The following is a 25357-nucleotide window of genomic DNA, read 5'->3' as shown; positions in this document are numbered from 1 at the left end:
AGAGTTACACATTTTAAACTCACCTCCAAACGAAGGACAACTTGACCAGTGCCCATTATTAATTATCAGGCCTCATGTTAAATGGAATCAGTGCCTCATTCTTAATATCATCATTATTTGTAGCGTTATCACTCATATCATTTTCTTATGTTCTTATGATACTAAACAATAACCACAGTATTTAACAACAATTTTCTGTGAGGGGAGGAGTTTACCCTTTACTTTCCTTTATTACTTTTTTGTTTTTTAGAGTTCTGTGAAGTTCTTTAAGTCCACACATGAGATTCTCTAAATTCAGTGTTTTCTTATTTTAGAGAACTAAAAAAAAAAGAGGAAGAGAGATTGAAATGTTTTCATGAAGAAACTTGGGACCAATTCCTTTAAAAAATATTGGATAAAGAAAAAATCTGTGAGCTTCTAATTTGATAATATGATACACATGTAAGTTTGTTTGTTACCATTGAAACACTGAGTTTGAATGCTGCTGGGTAACACCAGCTATCTTTCTTGGAGTGCTGATACAAACCCAACAAGCTGCTGCGCCCTTATTTAGTTCCACTGGGAATGTCACTGCTCAGCTTTTGCAAGCTATCTGGATTCGTCCTGATGTCTGTCAGTATTCTGCTTCTGCTTTTGGTGTTCATAGTTCAGTTATCATGTTTGCAGATCAGACTTTACAACAAACACAGATGTGGTCAAAGTTCAGTGTTTGCATAAGGAAACACATTGTCCATGCAAAATGCTTTAAGACGAAAAAAGGCAGAAACCAATTACAAAGTACAACTTGTAGCCACTTGAGAAAACAACCCAAGCTTGTTACAATCAGAACAAAAATCAACAAAAGAGTAGCTCACACTGTGTCACTCACCAGTAAATGACTCACTAAACCCTAAACTCTCTCCTGCGTTTACGGAGTCAACAGAAAGCTGTGGCCAATTCTGCAGATCAGCAGTTCACTCAAAAGAACCAATATCTGTACCAGCTTGGCAGTTTTGCACAACACAAAAAACAAAACCACAAAAACAAAGTTAAGCTAACGTAATATAATGTAGTTTGTACTTACCAGCATTGCAATCTGCAGCTGAGCAGTGGCTTACATAAATGGAAATAGCACAGCAGGATGTTTATCGAAAGAGGAAGGGGGAGGGAGAGACTTTGGCTTATGAAAGTGTTTTCCAGAGAGAGGAATGTTGCCTCACCAGTCTGCATAAAGCAGAACTCAGAGTTGCATTGAAAGCTGAAGCCTCACACATGTAACAACATGTTTGCAATACACTTATTTAGCTTGACAGCTCATATAAATAAGTTCAGAAACAATGGAAGGTGTTTTACTTTCACTGTATTGGCATGATTTGAAATGTTTGTTTACAAAGCTGTATGTTTCATCTAACAGCACTAAGAAGCTTCTGACTAAATTATTCAGATCCAAGCAGACACTAAGTCTATTGTTTCAACAACTAACCTAGGCACCCTGACTTTCTAAATAATTCATACTGGTAATACATGTTGTTTTTTGGCTTGTGAATCAAACTCTTCCATTTACCTGATGGAATTCAAAAAATATCCACAGCAGCAGGAAGACAGGGCACAGATAATGCAAAGAGGGAGAGAGGTGAGAGACAGCTGAACATCGTTCAAAAGATCTGAGGGTGGGAGTCACTGTCACTTAATGAAAACTAACACAGAGAACAGTAATGGAGCTAGTGGAGGGACAGTGATGTGTTAGCATTTAGCATGACACTTTTCTACGCGCAAAACACAAGCAATGATCTGTTACAGTTCAAGGTATATCAAAAGAAATGGCCAAACTTGACCACAGGGTATAATAATATAATGCATAACATTAATGGCAAGCAAGAAGCAACTCCACACTTTCCAAAACAAGTCTAATTATATGAAGCAGATAAAAACTTTCCCTGTCTTCTTACTTGAAATATTTCCTTTGATGGGTTTTTGGTCCCTGGCATGTTCAAAGTCTTCTACAATTAAGAATTGTATTAATTCATTTTATAAAATTGTTGTCCTTATTGGAGTAAAATAGATGGTAAAAAAGGGTACAGAGGGTACACATGGTAGGCAGCAGTCAGTGCAGTTACACTCACTGTGTGGCAGCATTGGAAAAAATAAATACCTCTTCTTTAGAAAAAAGTAAAAAGAAGTAAAAACGTCACAGTTAAATGATTTTTGATGGTTCTGAAGATTATCAGTTAGATGGACGGAAGGACGGACGGACGGACAGACAGACAGATTTATTGATCCCGAGGGAAATTCAAGTGGTTTTAGATATGTTAAGAGGGGAATTGAATATTTGTTGTGTACTCCACAAAGAGGCATACAGTTAGCCAGATAGCTTTCAGAGTTTTAAATAAATACACTGAAATTGTATTGATCATTAGCAACCTCATGGATGACTGAATCATAAAATGGGTGCCTGGCCACTGTTTAGAGATTAATGCTAGCAGGAGAGTTTTTGTTTCACTGTTGCGGGCGCCCCACTATAACTTCTCTGTGAACATTTTATCTTCCAACAGTTTTCCAGAAACCACATTTTTCTCTGAGAACAGTTTGTGTATAGAGTTATAGTACGTTTTTCTAACTTTCTCATTTCTCTACCAAAACTCCATCGTGTGTAGGCCATAACATTTAATGGAGGTCCACACAGTCAACTTGCTTCTTTGGGAATAGTTTATTCCATACAACACCAAAACACAATGGCAGAGAGTAGTTTGTCTGGGCTGTCTAGAGGTAGAGAGTCAGAAAGCTGCTTTAATCAACAGGTAGGTGGGCGTGTCTCCCAACAACCAGCAGGCATTGCATCAACAACCACCAGATGACGCCAAAACCTGAAACAAAACAACAGTACCAGGCAAAACACCATGGACGGGGCCATCATAATAGTGCAGCTTTAATGCCTTTTAAAAAGCAGTACTTCATTATTAATGATTCACTTATAAGATGCTTATAAACATAAACAAGTCTAAATAAGCGTTAATACAAACACATTTAACATGTGTACAATGTCCTAATACATGTACGCACTTGATACACCTGTCATAACCATGAATAAGATGTTATTAACATGAATTATTGTATTTATTGATTCAACGTTTATTGAACCAGGAAAGAAACTCATTGAGATTCACTCTCTCGTTTTTAAGAGTGTCCTGGCCAAGACAGGCAGCAGCACAATGAACAGTTTCACACAAACAGCAAACAGCGAAACATACAAATACAAAAATACATCATTACACATTCAAAGAATAAAAATAACAAATCTGAACTGCAAATGTTCAGACTTCACAAGTGTTTAAAGTATTATAAAACACATGTATTCATTGTAAAATATTAATAAGCAATTAATACAAACGTATTAATAGTTTATAGACAATTTATCAATGTTAATAAAATTATTAATTACAATAATAAGACAGGTTAATGCCTTATAAAGACTACAACATCCTTTATATGTACTTTTTTTTTAAAGATCCTTTGCAGGATCTAAACCTTTTCAAATTGTATTTTCAGCAACCTCAGCATCGCAGTATTTCAGCTTTCTTGAAATAATCTCAAGTATTTATCTGTCTTTCTTCATTTACAGGTTTTTTTTGATACAAACAGCAGCATTACATTCCTCAAGACACAAGAGAGCGCTGTTTTACTGCACTGTGAATAGACACCATCAGAAACATGTTGTGGGTTGAAAGCTTGATTGCTTTCTCTCTCTCTCTCCCTCCCACTCTCTGACTTGTAGAATAGCTCAGACACAAAACAAGAGCTTGAAGTGGACATTCAGCACTCATGGCAATTGCAGCCTAATGCGTGTGGTATTTATCTGGAGCTATTTTAAAGCCTTTATCAAATGTAAAATAGGTCTAATTTCTTCCAAGGAAATCCAGCTTTCCCAGTTATCAACTCTCTTCCCATTCTTTGACTTGAATATGTTGATTGCTTTTTTATTATTTGTGAAATTAATCTGGATAAGTGTTTTACTTTATTCCTTGTTTTCAATATTCCCAGGCTCAAGTGTTTAGTTTTCATTTTTAAAAGTTGTGGAAGTAAAACACTATCACATGTCATGCTATGTTCATTATCAATTCTATTTCACACTTTGGATTAATCTATGCATCTGTTGTTCCTTATCTGATGATGCCACATTCCCAAAGCGCTGCAGGAAGTCATGGTTTCCTCACATGTCTCTACTGTTTGCATCTGTGAGGATTCAAAACACACACAGAAAGAAGTGACTGATAAATATTTATTTGTGTCTTGTTGTGATTAATCAGGAATAAAGCAAGTCTGAGAGTGGTGTGTGTGTTTACTGATAGGATTGTAGATCAGCCGTCACAGTCTCTCTCTTTCGCCTTCTCCTCATGTTCATCAAATAGATGCAAACGGCAAAAGCAACCCAAAACACCAACACAGGAGTCAGAAACAACCAGGACTGTGTGTTGCTGCCACCTGTCAGAAACATTTATCAGCAACATCAGTAACACAAACATCACGTCTTACTGAGAAGATGAACATTCACTGTTGCTACATGTATTGTGTCACCTGGACTGCTGCAGATAGCTGGAACATCAACATCATCATTAATCATTAATAAAAAGTACAACAGGAGACAGTTATTATGTGGGAGTTAAATTAAGTCTTACAACTTCTTGGGGAGTTGGAGTCACTCTGGCTGCTTGTGTCGTCAATCTCCCCGCAGATGTTCATAACATCGACATGGAGACTCTTCTTTTCAGCAGGGTTTTCTGCCACACATCTATAAGATGATCTGAAATCATGTCTGTTTATAGTGTGAGGCTGCAAGAGAGCCGAGCTGCTCCGGTTTATTACGTCCTCGTCTTTGTACCACAGGAGAGTCGTCTCTTCAGTCTTATTCACCCAACACAGCAAGGAGCAGCTGTCTGCGCTCACAGTCAGAGCTTTCACTGAAGGAGCTGCTACAGACTCTGGAGAAGAAAATAACATGTAAACATTTTCAGGCGGGTGATGATGTTGTAAAATTAGAGTTATTTCACAAAAACAGTTATTATTATTTTTATAATATACAATATGCTTTAATTGTTTCACATATTTATATCATGGCCGAATCAAGCTCAGTATAAATTCAAGCAGAAAGACGGATTCATTCAAAAGAAGCCATGAAAACACTACATCACATATTTAAAAGGCTCTGTTTTCTTGCGTCCTGCTTGACCCGGTGCATCACAACACCACCACTTGTTACCTGCTTTATTTGTTTAATTATGTGTAAAACGTTGCGTTTAAGTCACGTCTGCTATTGATGTTTACATGCTTTTTCATCAGTCCACACACAATGCGTAACACCACCAAAACGTCTTCTTATTGTCATCAAATTAGAGCTGTATTTTCTGATGAGACGGAAATCTGAACATTAATTGAATTGTCTGGGTAACTTTCAGATGTCGCAATACAGCAATATATGCTCATCCTGACGGCAGTGAAAAAAGTTAATAAGTTGGAGTCAGGGTGGAACTGAGTAAGGAGAGAAGAAAGAGAGAGAAAAGAAAAGAGGAGAAGATATTTAAGAGGATTGTAGTGAGTGTTGTGGAATTTTTCCCATTACCAAAGAGAGAAAATAAAGAGTGAGAAGATCTATTCAAAAAAAGAACCCCAAGATCGATCTGGTCTCAATGAACATTAATTCCAAGGCAGAATCAGCGTTCAAAGACCCCTCTCTCACAAGGTGAAGAGAGAAAGAGGCCCAGAAGAAAGGCCAACATGAACACTTATACATTTCCATCATATTGCACAGGGCACCGTCACCACATAGAGCCACTGCCCACCTGGCAGGGCACAATCTATCCCCTAGTGTGAGAAACAGACCCTACATGACTATTTACCATCTCCCAAGGCCGAGAAGGAGATGGAGTCCAATGAGAAAGAGCCTGGGTGACTCTTCCCACATGTACAAACAGTGAGAAACAGAATAAAGGGTGTGAAATTATGGAAAACAAAACACCCAATAGGCTGTGCATGTGGTATTCTAAGACATTTCAGATACATTTTATATGACAGATTATATGAGACCTTTGTACAACACATATAGTACACATGGAGTAAAATTTTCCATAACAAGACAGGTGAGGGAAGACATTGGCTCTGTCTAAAAAACACAAATGCCTTTTCAATGACAAAATTCAAGAAGAATTTCCATTTATACGACCCCGTGCCAGTCCTCTTTTTTAATTGTGAGTGGGGGTAGATTCTCTGTGGTGGAGCGTCAGCGTGCACAAAAACATAAAAATGCTATTACTGCCAATGCTGCGACACTACCCATCACCACAGTCTACAAAAAGACTGCACATTCCCAAAGGGAATATGAAATAGAGGTACAGGAGGGCATATTGGCAATCCATACTATGATTCAAAAATGAAAAGTGCTCTGCAGAGGGAGGTGATTTGCCTGGGTTGTCCTGCCCACATCCATAATTCAACCAGAACGGCTTTGGATCCTTGTTCCCATTGATGTAGAGTACCTTCTCACGATAAGTGAGAAAGTATATCTCAATATATTTTCATATTTTCACTGTAAGAGTGGAAAGACTTAAGAGCTTTTGTGAGTTTGTTGTCCAAGAATATCACAACATCTTAGGACACTGTAAAGTGCGCTGGCTGTCTATGCCATTAATTATTGTTTTTTCAACGGCCGTGAGCTACTTGCAAGCCTGGGGAAAGCATGCAGACAACTTAAACAACCTACACTCTCTTATTCTAAAAAAGAAACCTCTGTGAAGAAATTAAGAGAGCAACAGCCACGCTGCTGGAGAAATGCCCCAATGTGATCATCAACGAAGATGATTTGTTTGATGAGGTTTCTGCCCTGCTTGAGTTCTTAAAAGGGGAATCGCTCAATGAATTGAAGGCATCTGAGACACCACTCAGTCAAAGATGGAGCACAATCTTCACTCACTTCAAAGAAAAGGACATCCCACATACTAACCTGGCTAGATTAGTGTCTGTTGTCATGTGCTTACCTTGAAGTAATGCACCAGTAGAGAGGGTGTTATCCCAGATAAATGATATATATGTTGACAGACAGTAGAAATAGGTTCACAGTGCCTTCCATCAAAGCAATGCATATAGTAAAAACTAACATCAACCTCCCCTGTGAAAAGTTCTTGGAGATTCTGGCCAAAGACAGAGCTATCCAGAGGAAGATACATTCTTCTGACAAATATGCAAGTCAGGTAAGGAAAAGGAGTATGACAGGGAAATAAGGAATGAGCGAGAGTGAATGACAGAGATTAAGGGAGAGAGAAGAGAATAGGGAAATTTGAACAAGCACAATTTCAGTCCTTGAACTGTGAATATTATATTCAGTCTGTCCCCTTGAAAGACATTTGTGAGGGCAAATAAATGAAAGCTAATGTTTGTACAGTAGTATTTTGGTCGTGTTGCTGTTGCATGGGTTAAAAAGTGGCACTGAAATGTGGTTTCACACAGTAGTATGTGGTCTGTAAGGTTTAGAGAAGCACAATGACTAGGCCTAAATTATTGAAGTATGTTATCAAATCTGGTGGCATTACTTCACTGGCTGCATCTAATCTTTCATTTTTGTTCATGTTCTTCTTTGCTGTTTGTTTCCCATCCAGGCCACTGAGGCTGCAGAGGGAGAGGACTGAGGTGGACCTGCTGAACCAGTTGAGTTTATGGATCAAAGCAATTAGGATCAGAAACCATAGAGCTCAATCCTTTATTAATAAATAGTCAAATAGTTAAATAAACTAAGAATGTGTGTAGTTTTTCTTTTATCTTTGGTTTGCTCTAATGTTGAATGGTGCAGACTATACTGCCTTAACTGAGTTGCTTTGATTACTAATTTAATTTAATTATTTAATTAATTATTACTATCAAACTACTAATAACTAGCAGGACTACTGAACCCTTTTTGGGTACTCGTACTTTATTACACCAAATATGTACATTTGGTACAAAAACACGGAATTGACAGAGTTATTATATTCATAATTATGAAATTTGAATTTTCACCACCGCGATAAAAATGTCCCAGATTTTTGCTTTAGATGTCTGGTCACTCTAATATAAAAGGGAATCTGTTAGACCTACAGAAACATAAGATAAGTTCATGATGTGTTTTTGAGAGTTCAACATATTTTTAGTGGAGTAGGTGTCATCAGGTGTTTACACCATGTCATGGCTGCTTGAGATGCTGTTGTCCAATCTGAACTGTGGATAGAGGACGTGGATAGATTGTTCTAGAGGGCGGGAGGAAGCAAATCATTGAGCCTCACTGAAAGGATTTATTTTATTTAAACTTTAATCTTTCTGAGATCTCAGCATGTTTTTAGTTTGGACCTTAAACAGGTGAACAAAGATAAATAGACAGACATTGAAACCTTTAAGGGAAATTTATTCAGTTTGGTTATTTTATTTTCAAAGGTGTGTTATAGGTTGATCAACCCTCTTTTTGTTTGTTTAATCTAGAATAAATTTTTCTTTTGAATTGAGTATGAAAAGGTTATTTTTTTTGTTTTTGTTAATGGCACACATTTAAGATACCGTATGTGATGTGAACAGGAAAAAGAACTGAAACCAAACTTCTTAAATGTTTTTCTTTTCCTTGTACATTAGTGTCATGTGTGTTTGAGTGAACTGGAGGTCTTACTGCTCTTTTAGAATTGCTGCTACCAATCTCCTTAAAACTATTAATGAATTTAAAGAGAGAGTAACTTAAAACCTTTGAACCTCTCTAACCTTCTGATCCTTAAACATATTTGATCCAACATTTTTGATATTAATATTTTCTTTTAGGTTTTTACCCCACCTAGAGGAGTTTCTTTAATAAAGGTTTTTTATGATGACAAAAATCAGATTATATTAAAGATATTACACTATTTAAACTCACTTACTTTAAGCTTTTCGATTAACAAAATACACTGACACAAACTGAAGAACTTTACTGCTTAATTCATGATGAATAAACACTGACTGGATTGAAAAATAACAACTACATTTAAATGTGAATGTTTATCTCTGTTTTGATCTCTTGTGATTTAGGTAAGCAATGCTATATATCCGGTCAAATAATAGATATGGACTGCTGAGGTCAAAAATAGGGCTTGGATGCCAATATTGGAGTGAGTAAATACGTGTTACTTACCATATACAGTGAGTTTATGCTTTTTAAAAAAAACGTTTCCTTTTTTAGAGTCAATACTATAATAACCAGAGTCATTCCGCTTTAGTCCTCTGATTGTAAAAAGACCAGTTGTGTTGTTCCATAAAAGTCTGTCCTTGTAAGTTTCCCCCCATACATCTATTTTTTTGTCCTTCACTTGAGCAATGATCCCTCCATCTAATGAAAGAAATCCATCCTCCACAGGATCAGGAAAAGTGATGGATCCTCCCTTAATGCCTGACTGGTTCTTCACCTCCTCAGCAGCAGATGAGACGATCACTGTAAAATATATAAAAGAGATGCAACAGTTAGTGATGTATGAAGGGGATCCACTGACTATGATTATATCATCAGAGTTCAACAATATCCATCACAAACATAGACATAGATTCACTTGGCAAATCAGTACCTCAGGCTACAGGTGATGATCACTACAAAAAAAGGAGTTAGTAAGTTAGTTAGTAAGATACTTATTAATAATGTAATAAAATAAAAGTTTTAAGGATATAGATAAATATATTACTGCATCTTTAAAGACAAGGACACCAGTCCAGTGCAAGTTAGATACAGTCACATATCTGAATTTACTCCAGAAAGCCTCTAAAATCTACCAAACATACAACATAATTTTCATGAGAAATGATAAGATGAAATTATATGAGTGATGTGCAAAAAAAAAGTTACCTATCAAAAAGATGATAATCCTCAGGTGTAACTGCATTGTCGTTTTCAGATGTCAGACCTGTTCAGCACTCAGGAGTGTGTGAAACCTGCTCATGTCACAACTGGGCTGAGACCTAAATAAAGCTAAGCATCTTCTTAACATGTATAGCTTCCTGCTTCATAACAAACGTGGTTAAATTGTTCATGTAGCTCTTCAAATAACTCAGAATCCTGCTGCGAGGGCATATACCAAAGAATACAACTCATTTGTGTCCTTGTTTTTTGTTTTTTATGTCAAAGGAGAAAAAAGGACATTACTTTTTTTGTGTGAATCGTTTTTCTCTGTAGTGTGCATAATTCAAGCTCTTGTTTAATCAGGGGTTTTCTCACTGGAATATTACAGTTCCCAGTCACCAACATTTATTGACATAGCCTTAAAGAAGGTCTTATGGAGAAACACAGACTCTCTTGTTTTTCAGTCCACAGATAAGAAATTGCACCTGGGAATGTTTGTCACCACAATGACCTCACAGATTCAGATATGTCACATTTATTTGATGTCTTTATTACATTTTGACTGAATAACTCAAATGCAACTTTCTATGTAACAAAATTAACTAGAGCTATGCAGATTATCAACTTTAACAGATTTAACAAATTCATGCATTTTACTAAACGTAATCAACACATTTGCAGGGACTGTTAAACTAGAAACGTTTCTCGTAACCTATCTTAGTGCTATCCCAAAATGCAATCATACTCACCATGACACAAACGATGGATGGGTTAGAGTCGGAGCCGGCCCAAACTGTTTTAGTGCCCAAGGCAAGATTTAGGCGGTCGCCCCTTATATCACAGCCAGTTTGACCGCCAAAAACAACAGTCATACATACAGGCATTCAGCTTTATATGTAACAGAATTTCTGTATTTTAAAATGAAAAAAACATGCCTAAACAAACATGAGCAAAATGGTAATAGTCTTATAGATGCAAATAAAATAAAAATAAAAAATATATCAAAAAAGCCGGTGCGGGGAGCAGAAATGTTTAGAGATGGCCCAGGGACAGCAGAGGATGTTTTTAAATGTTTTAAAATTGTACCTGGAGAGAAGATCAGCATTTGTGAAACAAGGGTCATTTTCTAATAGTATGATCATAAAGTATTATTTTCTCTACAGAGCAATCTTTGCAACAAGATCTTCATCATGCATAAATCAGTGAGGACTTCTTAAAACAGATCTGCAGCATGAGCACAGGCCTATCAGTAAGACAAAACCATGCTCTTGGACATTAATGCTCTAAAGGAAAATGAATGGCTACAGGAGCTTGTGTCCCATGCCCAATCATGAGAATTGTCCAGTTTTAAGTAATGCCGCTCATGGGACTTTGCAAGGCAGGGGACATCCTCTTCCCTGAGTCAAGGTTAGAGCTGACCGCGTACCTTGTTCACCCTCCTCCTGGAGGATTGGGAACTGGGTATGGGGAGGAAGAGGATCCAGGATCTAAGTGAGGGGGAGGGGTGATAACTGCATCAGGGTCATCAGGTGGGAATCCTCCTTCAGCGACATTGAGGTGAGCGGGGGTGAGCGGGTTATGTTGTTGCTCTATGAGCCAAGCAAGTGTCCTTTCACTTGATCCAGATCCATCCGCTGCTTCTTTTGGACACCACAGAGACTGATCTAATTGTCGCAGAGCAGAGCTTGGATGCCAAGGTCTTTCAGCAGCCTGATGGTGGAAGAAGGTACAAAACCTCTGCATCCTACTTCAACGGGATAGACTTTTGCTTTCCATCCTTGTTGAGCGTCTGCTGCCAGTTCTGTGTAGCGCAGTGTTTTGCACTCATAGGCCTCTTCTGTTAAATTTTCCCATGGGACTGTGAGCTCTGTGATGTAGACAGACCTCAGTGATGGGGACCAGAGTACCAAGTCTGGCACAAGGGTGGTGGCTGTAATCTCAAGTGGAAAGATTAGTTGCTGGCCAATATCGACTAGTTTCTTCCAGTACCAGGCCGCGGCTAGTTGTCCAACTTCTGGTTTGGTTTAAATTTGTTTAAATTTAAAGTTTAGTTTAAATTTGTGAGCGCACAAACGCACACAAATTCAAGAGATAACGCAGGATATCATTATCAATCAATCAATCTTTATTTATATAGCGTCAATTCATAACAGGCGTTATCTCAAGACACTTTACAAAAGCAGGTAAAGGACCTTACTTATGGCTATATTACAAGAGCCCAGCTTAATCCGTCATAGCGTGGCAAGAAAAAACTTCCTTTTAACAGGCAGAAATCTTCAGCAGACCCGGGCTCATGACGGAACAACCATCTGCTAAACTGTGCTGGGCTTGAAAATGGGATGGGGGAGATGGGACAAGATGCAGAAAGAAGAATAGGATGGGATAGGTTGGGGGGGGGGGGGGGGGGGGGGGGGGGTTTGGGCAGGCCATCCTCACCAACAGTCCCAAGGAACCTAAGAGAGCTCAAGGAACCTAAGAGAGCTCAAAAGGAGAGGTAAGAATACAAAGATGACAAGCTACTGCTTGTCACTATAGACATATCTTATTACTATAAGATAAGAAAGCTGGGAGAGAGAGAGGGAGAGAGAGATAAGAGATCCTGGTGCCAGTTCCCCCGGTAGTCCAGGCCTATAGTAGCATAACTATGAGCTGGTCCTAAGCCAGCCCTAACTATAAGATTTATCAAAAAGAAAAGTTTTAAGTCTATTCTTAAAAGTACCTAGTGTGTCTGCCTCCCGGACCCCGACTGGTAGACGATTCCAAAGGAGCGGTGCCTGATAACTAAAGGCTCTACCTCCCATAGTACTTTTAGAGACTACAGGCACCACGAGCAGGCCTGCATTCTGGGAACGTAATGTTCTTGTCGGATAGTACGGTACAATTAACTCTTTAAGATACGATGGTGCCTGACCGTTTAGAGCTTTGTAGGTGAGCAGAAGGATTTTAAATTCTTTTCTAGATTTTATAGGGAGCCAATGGAGAGAAGCCAATACAGGAGTAATGTGGTCCCTTTTCCTCGTTCTAGTAAGAACACGAGCTGCAGCGTTTTGGACGAGTTGGAGGGTCTTTAGAGATTTACCATAGCACCCTGCTAAAATAGAATTACAGTAATCCAACCTGGAGGCAACAAATGCATGAACTAATTTTTCAGCATCATTTTGTGACACGATCTGCCTGATCTTAGAGATATTACGAAGGTGAAAATTGGCTGTCCTTGAAATTTGTTTAATGTATGAATCAAAGGACATATCCTGATCAAATAGAACTCCTAGGTTCCTAACAGTGGTACTAGAGGCTACGCTAATACTACTAAGGGCCGTCATATCGGCAGAGAAAGTCTCTCTAAGGTTCTTAGGTCCAATCACTATAACTTCAGTCTTGTCTGAGTTGAGCAGTAAGAAGTTTCTGGTCATCCAGGTCCTGATGTCCTTGACGCAGGCTTCTAGTTTACGAAGCTGGTTGGTAATTAAAACTGTAATTAAGCAAACCCTGAAAACTGCAGGGGCATTAGTAAGTCCAAAGGGTACTCGTATGTCCGCTCGGAGTGTTAAAAACAACCTTACACTCATCCTCTTCCCTTATTCTGATGAAATGATGAGAATTGTGGAGATCTGTTTGTTGAGATTATGCAGTTCAAGTGCAGAAGATATGAGTGGGAGGGGGAAGTCTTGTAGTTCAGATGGAAATCCCCCTCATCATTCTTCAATAAACCATTGTTATGGCTACTCTATGACAAAAGTAGCCTTTCCTCTTTGTTCAAAACCATTTGAATCATTTGAGAAAAAAGAAATTGGAGTAACACAAATGGAAAGAAGTGGTATAAGAGTTATATCTTGTCTAGGTCTGATTACATCCTCTTTCTAAAAAATCCCAGCTGCACGACAAGTAAACACATCACTAATACAACCCATTATGTAGAGTGGAGGACTCTATACATACAATTTTCTAAACAGGACAGGTTTGTTCTTTCAAAACGAGGCTCAAAAATGTTTTTCTTTTATTTGTTTCAGCATCACAGCAAACTGATGTAAAGTTTATCTTTAAAAGGTAGAATGTTTGATAAATAGGTGTTTTATTTAATGATCAGTATTTCAATGAAACTGATAAGGATGGACATGGCCTCTTTCAGTCCAATGCACTTTTTTTTCACTTTTTCATAAGCGCAAGTTTAGTTAACAACGTACTTTGTCCAGGCTTGTCATCTGTTTGTTCTTTTCATAAAACCAATACCCTCAACATATGGTTTAAGTCAGATAGTTACCTTTTCAATAACAAAGAGAATCAAACTATAATAAACAAACTAGAAGGTTTTTTGTATTTTTGTATAAGTGTCACTGTTATGCTCCTCTGCTCACCTGCCCTCACTTAGTACTTTTCCACTCACACTAACTCTGATCCACTCAGCCTGCCAGCCACCGCCACCATAAGCAAATTCACCTGTGCACACAGAGGCTTCTCATTTGCAATCGTGCTGGTAAAGCTTCTCATTTTCCTCCTTTCTCCTCCCTAAGATTGTACTTATATGGCTTCAAGCCACATAGAAATATACTGTGCTTGTCTTGACAGGATTAATTATGTACCAGCAAGTTAACATTAAACACTATTACTACTGCTGTATGTTCTCCTGGGTGCTGCAGTTGGGTCAACAGCACCTATCACAATAGGTCTAACTATAGTCTGTGAAATCTCCTTTCCATATTAACAGCCTAGATGCCTGCATGTTGTGTGAGAAACAAAGAAACATCTTCTCTGTGGTCGGTTTTGAAAGTGAGCAATGCGTGTTTGTCTCCGGTGTGTTTGTATGTCATGCTGTGGTTGACCAGATGGCTCCTCAGTTGTCTGGACAGCATTTCCTTTATCTGTATTTGATCTGAAGTAAAGCGTGAGAGGAAGATGTATGTGGTTTCAGACACATGGAACTTTCAACCATATAGGTACAGAAAACATACTGCAGTATGGAAATAGAGTTATGTCGTGTCTTCACTGACAGCAGTGCTTCAGATACTGTTGTGATGATTGAACCATGGAGCAGGGTGATTAAGTGTTGTAAAAGTATTCCTTATTTTCATAGTGAAAAAATCCTGAACATATGTTTCTCTAAATAAAGGACGTTTGTTTATATTAATGTTGTGTTTCTCCCTGGCCTGTCTTAGCATCATATTTCCTTAATTCTACTGTGAGGAGTTTTTGATACACTTCAAGCACTCCCAGTTTAAGACTAAAGTACTTATTTGTATGTAACAGACAATATAAGTATAGATAAACTCATCAACAGGGATTGACAAAACAAGTAGAAAACAACCTATTTGGCCTTTTTTTATATTGCAAATGAAATATGCTCTCTCTCTCTCTGTCTCTCTCTCTCTCTCTCCCCCCCCCCCCCTCCCTGTCCCGCCCTTGCTCTCTCTGACTTGAATGTTGTTCAGTCTTCAGTGATCAGCTTACGGAAAGATTTAAAACCAGTTTGACACATCACAAGATGTATGTCTTCATGTTACTGTAATGGAGTTGCAGATGACGATCATCTTCCTCTTTTTATGTAAGTTAACGCAGTAAGTGATGCATGTATTTAAGTCTGTGCAAATGTCTAAAATCATAACGCCTCTTAAAATTTCCCTTGAAAATTAAGACTAAATAATGGTTATGTAAAAGTTATTCATGATGCGTCCTAACTGTTAAGAGTATGGTGAAAAAACTAACAGGAGTAGTGAGGAGTTCTTTTTAGATGAAAAGTTTCTCACACAGAGGAGAAAATTACTGAAAGATGTAGATGAGGAGAAATGTTATTTAAACACTGAATGACAAAGAGATGTCCAAGTGCTTCTATCATGTGAACATTATATATAACCATCACAAGTTACATGCACAATTGTGTCGCAGTAGGCTCGTCATAATGCAGCAACAAACTAAACTAACATTCCAGTGAGGCAGTCCTGTGTGGGGTTTAAGGGGGTGGAGGCATTAGTATTGTGTGTTCAACATTCTTATAAACAGATTAAGTCTAACTCAAAAAAGCATGTTAAAATACTAATAATATCCCTACATGTACATTTTAAGTGAAAATCAGAAACTTGAAATGCAAGCTACTTTTTTACATGGCTACAACACATTGGCCCAAAACTACAAAAGAAAAATAAAAGCTATTAAAAAGTGCAAGGACGGCCTATTGTTTCAAGTAGATACAGTAACATTTACATTATCCCCTTTTTATGTTTTGGACAAACTACATACATAAATATTGGGGTTTTTGCCTCAGTAAAAGCAAGTATGTCAAAATGTATAGATTTCCTTGCAAACTTCAACCAAACAGAAGTCAAATAATGATTTCAAAAACAGACTACTAAAACTATTTAAAAATAGTTAAGTGATGCAACCAAATGTGCAAAATGATGGCCAAGAAAGAGCCAATACACCTCGGAAAGAAACTCATTGAGATTCACTCTCTCGTTTTTAAGAGTGTCCTGGCCAAGACAGGCAGCAGCACAATGAACAGTTTCACACAAACAGCAAACAGCGAAACATACAAATACAAAAATACATCATTACACATTCAAAGAATAAAAATAACAAATCTGAACTGCAAATGTTCAGACTTCACAAGTGTTTAAAGTATTATAAAACACATGTATTCATTGTAAAATATTAATAAGCAATTAATACAAACGTATTAATAGTTTATAGACAATTTATCAATGTTAATAAAATTATTAATTACAATAATAAGACAGGTTAATGCCTTATAAAGACTACAACATCCTTTATATGTACTTTTTTTTTAAAGATCCTTTGCAGGATCTAAACCTTTTCAAATTGTATTTTCAGCAACCTCAGCATCGCAGTATTTCAGCTTTCTTGAAATTGTCTCAAGTATTTATCTGACTTTCTTTATTTGCAGGTTTTTTTGGTACAAACAGCAGCATTACATTCCTCAAGACACAAGAGAGCGCTGTTTTACTGCACTGTGAATAGACACCATCAGAAACATGTTGTGGGTTGAAAGCTTGATTGCTTTCTCTCTCTCTCTCCCTCCCTCCCACTCTCTGACTTGTAGAATAGCTATCAGACACAAAACAAGAGCTTGAAGTGGACATACAGCACTCAAGGCAATTGCAGCCTAATGCGTGTGGTATTGATCTGAACATGAACACTTATACATTTCCATCATATTACACAGGGCACCATCACCACATAGAGACACTGCCCACCTGGCAGGGCACAATCTATCTCCTTGTGTGAGAAAAGAGACTACATGACTATTTACCATCTCCCAAGGCTGAGAAGGAGATGGAGTCCAGTGAGAAAGAGCCTGGGTGACTCTTCCCACATGTACAAACAGTGAGAAACAGAATAAAGGGTGTGAAATTATGGAAAACAAAACACCCAATAGGCTGTGCATGTAGTATTCTAAGACATTTCAGATACATTTTATATGACAGATTATATGACACCTTTGTACAATGCATATAGTACACATGGAGTAAAATTTTCCATAACATGAGACAAGGTGAGGGAAGACATTGGCTCTGTCTAAAAAAAAAAAAGCCTTTTCAATGACAAAATTCAAGAAGAATTTCCATTTATACGACCCCGTGCCAGTCCTCTTTTTTAATTGTGAGTGGGGGTAGATTCTCTGTGGTGGAGCGTCAGCGTGCACAAAAACATAAAAATGCTATTACTGCCAATGCTGCTACACTACCCATCACCACAGTCTACAAAAAGACTGCACATTCCCAAAGGGAATTTGAAATAGAGGTACAGGAGGGCATATTGGCAATCCATACTATGATTCAAAAATGAAAAGTGCTCTGCAGAGGGAGGTGATTTGCCTGGGTTGTCCTGCCCACATCCATAATTCAACCAGAACGGCTTTGGATCCTTGTTCCCATTGATGTAGAGTACCTTCTCACGATAAGTGAGAAAGTATATCTCAAGATATTTTCATATTTTCACTGTAAGAGTGGAAAGACTTAAGAGCTTTTGTGAGTTTGTTGTCCAAGAATATCACAACATCTTAGGACACTGTAAAGTGCGCTGGCTGTCTATGCCATTAATTATTGTTTTTTCAACGGCCGTGAGCTACTTGCAAGCCTGGGGAAAGCATGCAGACAACTTAAACAACCTACACTCTCTTATTCTAAAAAAGAAACCTCTGTGAAGAAATTAAGAGAGCAACAGCCACGCTGCTGGAGAAATGCCCCAATGTGATCATCAACGAAGATGATTTGTTTGATAAGGTTTCTGCCCTGCTTGAGTTCTTAAAAGGGGAATCGCTCAATGAATTGAAGGCATCTGAGACACCACTCAGTCAAAGATGGAGCACAATCTTCACTCACTTCAAAGAAAAGGACATCCCACATACTAACCTGGCTAGATTAGTGTCTGTTGTCATGTGCTTACCTGGAAGTAATGCACCAGTAGAGATGGTGTTATCCCAGATAAACGATATATATGTTGACAGACAGTAGAAATAGGTTCACAGTGCCTTCCATCAAAGCAATGCATATAGTAAAAACTAACATCAACCTCCCCTGTGAAAAGTTCTTGGAGATTCTGGCCAAAGACAGAGCTATCCAGAGGAAGATACATTCTTCTGACAAATATGCAAGTCAGATAAGGAAAAGGAGTATGACAGGGAAATAAGGAATGAGCGAGAGAGAATGACAGAGATTAAGGGAGAGAGAAGAGAATAGGGAGATTTGCACAAGCACAATTTCAGTCCTTGAACTGTGAATATTATATTCAGTCTGTCCCCTTGAAAGACATTTGTGAGGGCAAATAAATGAAAGCTAATGTTAGTACAGTAGTATTTTGGTCGTGTTGCTGTTGCATGGGTTAAAAAGTGGCACTGAAATGTGGTTTCACACAGTGGTATGTGGTCTGAAAGGTTTAGAGAAGCACAATGACTAGGCCTAAATTATTGAAGTATGTTATCAAATCTGGTGGCATTACTTCACTGGCTGCATCTAATCTTTCATTTTTGTTCATGTTCTTCTTTGCTGTTTGTTTCCCATCCAGGCCACTGAGGCTGCAGAGGGAGAGGACTGAGGTGGACCTGCTGAACCAGTTGAGTTTATGGATCAAAGCAATTAGGATCAGAAACCATAGAGCTCAATCCTTTATTAATAAATAGTCAAAGAGTTAAATAAACTAAGAATGTGTGTAGTTTTTCTTTTATCTTTGGTTTGCTCTAATGTTGAATGGTGCAGACTATACTGCCTTAACTGAGTTGCTTTGATTACTAATTTAATTTAATTATTTAATTAATTATTACTATCAAACTACTAATAACTAGCAGGACTACTGAACCCTTTTTGGGTACTCGTACTTTATTACACCAAATATGTACATTTGGTACAAAAACACGGAATTGACAGAGTTATTATATTCATAATTATGAAATTTGAATTTTCACCACCGCGATAAAAATGTCCCAGATTTTTGCTTTAGATGTCTGGTCACTCTAATATAAAAGGGAATCTGTTAGACCTACAGAAACATAAGATAAGTTCATGATGTGTTTTTGAGAGTTCAACATATTTTTAGTGGAGTAGGTGTCATCAGGTGTTTACACCATGTCATGGCTGCTTGAGATGCTGTTGTCCAATCTGAACTGTGGATAGAGGACGTGGATAGATTGTTCTAGAGGGCGGGAGGAAGCAAATCATTGAGCCTCACTGAAAGGATTTATTTTATTTAAACTTTAATCTTTCTGAGATCTCAGCATGTTTTTAGTTTGGACCTTAAAGAGGTGAACAAAGATAAATAGACAAACACTGAAACCTTTTAAAGGGAATTTATCTAATTTGATTATTTTATTTTCAATGGTGTTTTATAGGTGTTTTTTGTTTAATCTAGAATATTTTTCTTTTGAATTGAGAATAAAAAGGTTTTTTTTTTTTGTTTTTGTTAATGGCACACATTTAAGATACCGTATGTGATGTGAACAGGAAAAAGACCTGAAACCAAACTTCTTAAATGTTTTTCTTTTCCTTGTACATTAGTGTCATGTGTGTTTGAGTGAACTGGAGGTCTTACTGCTCTTTTAGAATTGCTGCTACCAATCTCCTTAAAACTATTAATGAATTTAAAGAGAGAGTAACTTAAAACATTTTAACCTCTCTAACCTTCTGATCCTTAAACATTGACATCCAGAATATTTGATCCAAAACATTTTAAATTAATGTTTTCTTTTAGGTTTTTCCCCACCCAGAGGAGTTACATTAATACAAGTTTTTTTATGACAACCAAAATCAGGTTATATTAAAGAGATTACGCTATGTACACTTTACTTTAAGCTTTTCTATTAACAAAATATAGTGACACAAACTGAAGTACTTTACTGCTTAATTCATGGTGAATAAACACTGACTGGATTGAAAAATAACAACTACATTTAAATGTGAATACTTCTCCTTGAATACCATTTTGATCTCTCGTGATTTAGGTAAGTAATGCTATATATCCGGTCAAATAATAGAAATACATAGACTGCTGAGGTCAAACATAAGGCTTGGATGCCAATATTGGAGTGAGTAAATATGTGTTACTTACCATATACAGTGAGTTTATGCTTTTTAAAAAAAACATTTCCTTTTTTAGAGTCAATACTATAATAACCAGAGTCATTCCGCTTTAGTCCTCTGATTGTAAAAAGACCAGTTTTGTTGTTCCATAAAAGTCTGTCCTTGTAAGTTTCCTCCCATATGACTATTTTTTTGTCCTGCACTTGTGCAATGATCTTTCCTTCTAATGAAAGAAATCCATCCTCCACAGGATCAGGAAAAGTGATGGATCCTCCCTTAATGCCCGACTGATTCTTCACCTCCTCAGCAGCAGATGACACGATCACTGTAAAAAAAAGGAGTTAGTCAGTTAGTTAGTAAGATACTTATTAATAATGTAATAAAATAAAAGTTTTAAGGATATAGATAAATATATTACTGCATCTTTAAAGACAAGGACACCAGTCCAGTGCAAGTTAGATACAGTCACATATCTGAATTTACTCCAGAAAGCCTCTAAAATCTACCAAACATACAACATAATTTTCATTAGACATGATCAGATGAAATTATATGAGTGATGTGCAAAAAAAAAGTTACCTATCAAAAAGATGATAATCCTCAGGTGTAACTGCATTGTCGTTTTCAGATGTCAGACCTGTTCAGCACTCAGGAGTGTGTGAAACCTGCTCATGTCACAACTGGGCTGAGACCTAAATAAAGCTAAGCATCTTCTTAACATGTATAGCTTCCTGCTTCGTAACAAACGTGGTTAAATTGTTCATGTAGCCCTTCAAATAACTCAGAATCCTGCTGTGAGGGCATGTACCAAAGAATACAACTCATTTGTGTCCTTGTTTTTTGTTTTTTATGTCAAAGGAAAAAAAGGACATTACTTTTTTTGTGTGAATCGTTTTTCTCTGTAGTGTGCATAATTCAAGCTCTTGTTTAATCAGGGGTTTTCTCACTGGAATATTACAGTTCCCAGTCACCAATATTTATTGACATAGCCTTAAAGAAGGTCTTATGGAGAAACACAGACTCTCTTGTTTTTCAGTCCACAGATAAGAAATTGCACCTGGGAATGTTTGTCACCACAATGACCTCACAGATTCAGATATGTCACATTTATTTGATGTCTTTATTACATTTTGACTGAATAACTCAAATGCAACTTTCTATGTAACAAAATTAACTAGAGCTATGCAGATTATCAACTTTAACAGATTTAACAAATTCATGCATTTTACTAAACGTAATCAACACATTTGCAGGGACTGTTAAACTAGAAACGTTTCTCGTAACCTATCTTAGTGCTATCCCAAAATGCAATCATACTCACCATGACACAAACGATGGATGGGTTAGAGTCGGAGCCGGCCCAAACTGTTTTAGTGCCCAAGGCAAGATTTAGGCGGTCGCCCCTTATATCACAGCCAGTTTGACCGCCAAAAACAACATTCATACATACAGGCATTCAGCTTTATATGTAACAGAATTTCTGTATTTTAAAATGAAAAAAATATGCCTAAACAAACATGAGCAAAATGGTAATAGTCTTATAGATGCAAATAAAATTAAAAAAACAATATCAAAAAAGCCGGTGCAGGGAGCAGAACTGTTTACAGATGGCCCAGGGACAGCAGAGGATGTTTTTAAATGTTTTAAAATTGTACCTGGAGAGAGAAGATCAGCATTTGTGAAACAATGGTAATTTTCTAATAGTATGATCATAAATCTTGGTACGACCAAGATGGCGGCGCGAGCGCATCGCGAGGCCCAGCGTCTCTCCCAGACCAACACCAGCAATACGAAGGAGCTCATCGTGGACTTCAGGAGAGAAAGGGGAAGCACGCACAACCCCATTCACATCAACGGGATGGCTGTTGAACGTGTCTCCAGCTTCAAGTTCCTGGGGACCCACATCACAGAGGACCTATCCTGGTCCACTAACACCTCCAGTCTGGTGAAGAAGGCTCATCAACGCCTCTTTTTCCTGAGGACACTGAAGAGACACCACCTGTCTTCAGCTGTACTGAGGAACTTCTACCGCTGTGTGATTGAGAGCATCCTAACCAGCAGTGTCACAGTCTGGTACGGAAACTGCTCTGTCACGGACCGTAAGGCGCTACAGCGGGTGGTTAAAACAGCCCAGCGCATCACAAGGTGTCCACTTCCTGCCATCGAGGATGTCCAGAGGAAACGCTGTCTGCGGCGAGCTCACGGCATCCTTAAAGACTCCTCCCACCCTGCCCACAGACTGTTTACCCTCCTGCCCTCCGGTAGGCGCTTCAGAAGCCTCCGGACCAGAACCAGCAGACTGAGGAACAGCTTTTTCCCCAGAGCTGTCTCCCTACTGAACTCTGCCCCCCGAGCTCTGAACTCTGTCTCTCTCTTGAACTCTGCCCCCTCCTGACCCCCCCCCCCCCCTTCCCCTGCATATCACCTCACATCCATCATCCCCCCACCACTCCTCCTGGTCACACACACATTATTGTATTATAGTATGTTCATATCACCACAGTAAATTATCGATCTGTATAATATGTACATATTCTGTATATTATCTGTACACTAGTATAATCATTTTCTCTGCACCTTAATCTGTATATTTAATCCTCTGTATACTCTTATATTTATAGCATTTATTTATATTTATAGCATCCCAATAATCCATCCAGCCATATATACCTAATAATTCACTATTTCTTTAACCACATCTGTAAATTTTGTAACCACTGTACATAGAACGAACTCTTGCACTTTCTGCTTATTTGCACTTCTGGTGAGATGCCAAACCTCATTTTGTTACCGTATACTTGTATATGTGTAATGACAATAAAGTTGAATCTCATCTCATCTCATCTCAACTATTATTTTCTCTACAGAGCAATCTTTGCAACAAGATCTTCATCATGCATAAATCAGTGAGGACTTCTTAAAAACAGATCTGCAGCATGAGCATGTCTTGCCTATCAGTAAGACAAAACCATGCTCTTGGACATCAATGCTCTGAAGGAAAATGAATGGCTACAGGAGCTTGTGTCCCATGCCCAATCATGAGAATTGTCCAGTTTTAAGTAATGCCGCTCATGGGACTATGCAAGGCAGGGGATGTCCTCTTCCCTGAGTCAAGGTTAGAGCTGACCGCGTACCTTGTTCACCCTCCTCCTGGAGGGTTGGGAACTGGGTGAGGGGAGGAAGAGGATCCAGGATCTAAGTGAGGGGGAGGGGTGATAACTGCATCAGGGTCATCAGGTGGGAATCCTCCTTCAGCGACATTGAGGTGAGCGGGGGTGAGCGGGTTATGTTGTTGCTCTTTGAGCCAAGCAAGTGTCCTTTCACTTGATCCAGATCCATCCGCTGCTTCTTTTGGACACCACAGAGACTGATCTAGTTGTCGCAGAGCAGAGCTTGGATGCCAAGGTCTTTCAGCAGCCTGATGGTGGAAGAAGCTACAAAACCTCTGCATCCTACTTCAACGGGATAGACTTTTGCTTTCCATCCTTGTTGAGTGTCTGCTGCCAGTTCTGTGTAGCGCAGTGTCTTGCACTCATAGGCCTCTTCTGTTAAATTTTCCCATGGGACTGTGAGCTCTGTGATGTAGACAGACCTCAGTGATGGGGACCAGAGTACCAAGTCTGGCATAAGGGTGGTGGCTGTAATCTCAGGTGGAAAGATTAGTTTCTGGCCTATATCGACTAGTTTCTTCCAGTGCCAGGCCGCGGCTAGTTGTCCAACTTCTAGTTTGGTTTAAATTTGTTTAAATTTAAAGTTTAGTTTAGTGTGCGCACAAACGCACACAAATTCAAGAGATAACGCAGGATATCATTAAGCAAACCCTGAAAACTGCAGGGGCATTAGTAAGTCCAAAGGGTACTCATATGTCTGCTAGGAGTGTTAAAAACAACCTTACACTCATCCTCTTCCCTTATTCTGACAAAATGATGAGAATTATGGAGATCTGTTTGTTAAGATTATGCAGTTCAAGTGCAGAAGATGAGTGGGAGGGGGAAGTCTTGTAGCTGTATCCAGCATTTCTCCCCAAGGTTGTCTTTCCCTGGAAAGAAGAACATGGGAACATGGGACAATGGGACAATGGGACAATGGGAGGATTCTTGTGATGCATACAGGTCGACAGCTGCTCGTCAGAAAAATAAGCATGTATGCAAGGCGTTAAGTAACCGATGTGAGGGTATAATGACTAAGAAATTTAACATGTCAACAGTCACATCTCATTAGGACTTCAAGTGATTTTTTTGAAGCAATTCGAAAGCTTTTCTCTACGGGCTTCACCGAGATCTCAATCTCACAAGTACAAATGTTGTGCTGTATAAAGGATATTACCTCCAGGCATTCCCGGGACATCAGTTGTACCTGATCTATACCGTGTCATGTTTTTACAAAAACACTGCCGACAGGTGAGTTCATAACTTGTGTTTAAGGACACCACATCAGTAATTAAAATATCATGTAACTTTAATAAGATTGTACTGTATGCAAAAACATATTGTCTAAAAGGCAACCTGTTGAATGTTTGTAATACAGGTCAACCTCCACATCTGTCACAACTTTGTACTTCACAAACTGTCTCATTAAGTACTTTGTGGTGTCTAGTTTGCAAACTGTCAACTGTACATGCTGCACATCTGGTTCTCTTTTACAGCCTGTCAGTTGCAGTGTTATAAAGCATCATTTGTTTGGATGGTATAATGATCTTTCCACCAGCAGTGGGGGTTGGGAACTAACTGTAACAAATGGTACCGGGGTTTCCCAACGAGACACACTCAGAATGAGATCACTAACACTACAAAGTGCTCAAACCTCTTGTTCAGATGGAAATCCCCCTTATCATTCTTCAATAAACCATTGTTATGGCTACTCTATGACAAAAGTAGCCTTTCCTCTTTGTTCAAAACCATTTGAAATGTGCCTGAACAACATTGAGACCCAGCGACTCAGCCACAGTAACAGTGAGTCATAGCAGAGTCATTGTGTTAGTGATGCC

General features: G+C 38.4%; 1 protein-coding gene and 1 long non-coding RNA gene across 2 annotated transcripts in view; both read right to left on the bottom strand.

The window, feature by feature from the left end:
- LOC306820542 (uncharacterized protein) overlaps window positions 1-1169 on the bottom strand; it is a 36180-nt gene extending 35011 nt beyond the window's left edge. Inside the window, exon 1 of the transcript XR_013778680.1 lies at window positions 1064-1169. The gene's annotated coding sequence lies outside the window, so the exon portion shown is untranslated. The remainder of the gene's footprint in view (window positions 1-1063) is intronic.
- A 3146-nt stretch (window positions 1170-4315) lies between these two features.
- Window positions 4316-20663, bottom strand: LOC306820313. The gene is made up of 3 exons (XR_013778661.1): window positions 20399-20663; window positions 4677-4955; window positions 4316-4458 (listed from the first exon to the last, which is right to left on the bottom strand). It is a non-coding gene; the product is annotated as an uncharacterized lncRNA (long non-coding RNA).
- Window positions 20664-25357: the final 4694 nt, after the last annotated feature.

The sequence above is a fragment of the Symphodus melops genome (assembly GCF_947650265.1).
Source record: "Symphodus melops genome assembly, chromosome: 2".
Taxonomy (NCBI): Eukaryota; Metazoa; Chordata; class Actinopteri; order Labriformes; family Labridae; genus Symphodus; species Symphodus melops.
This window is presented reverse-complemented; position numbering and strand designations above follow the sequence as displayed.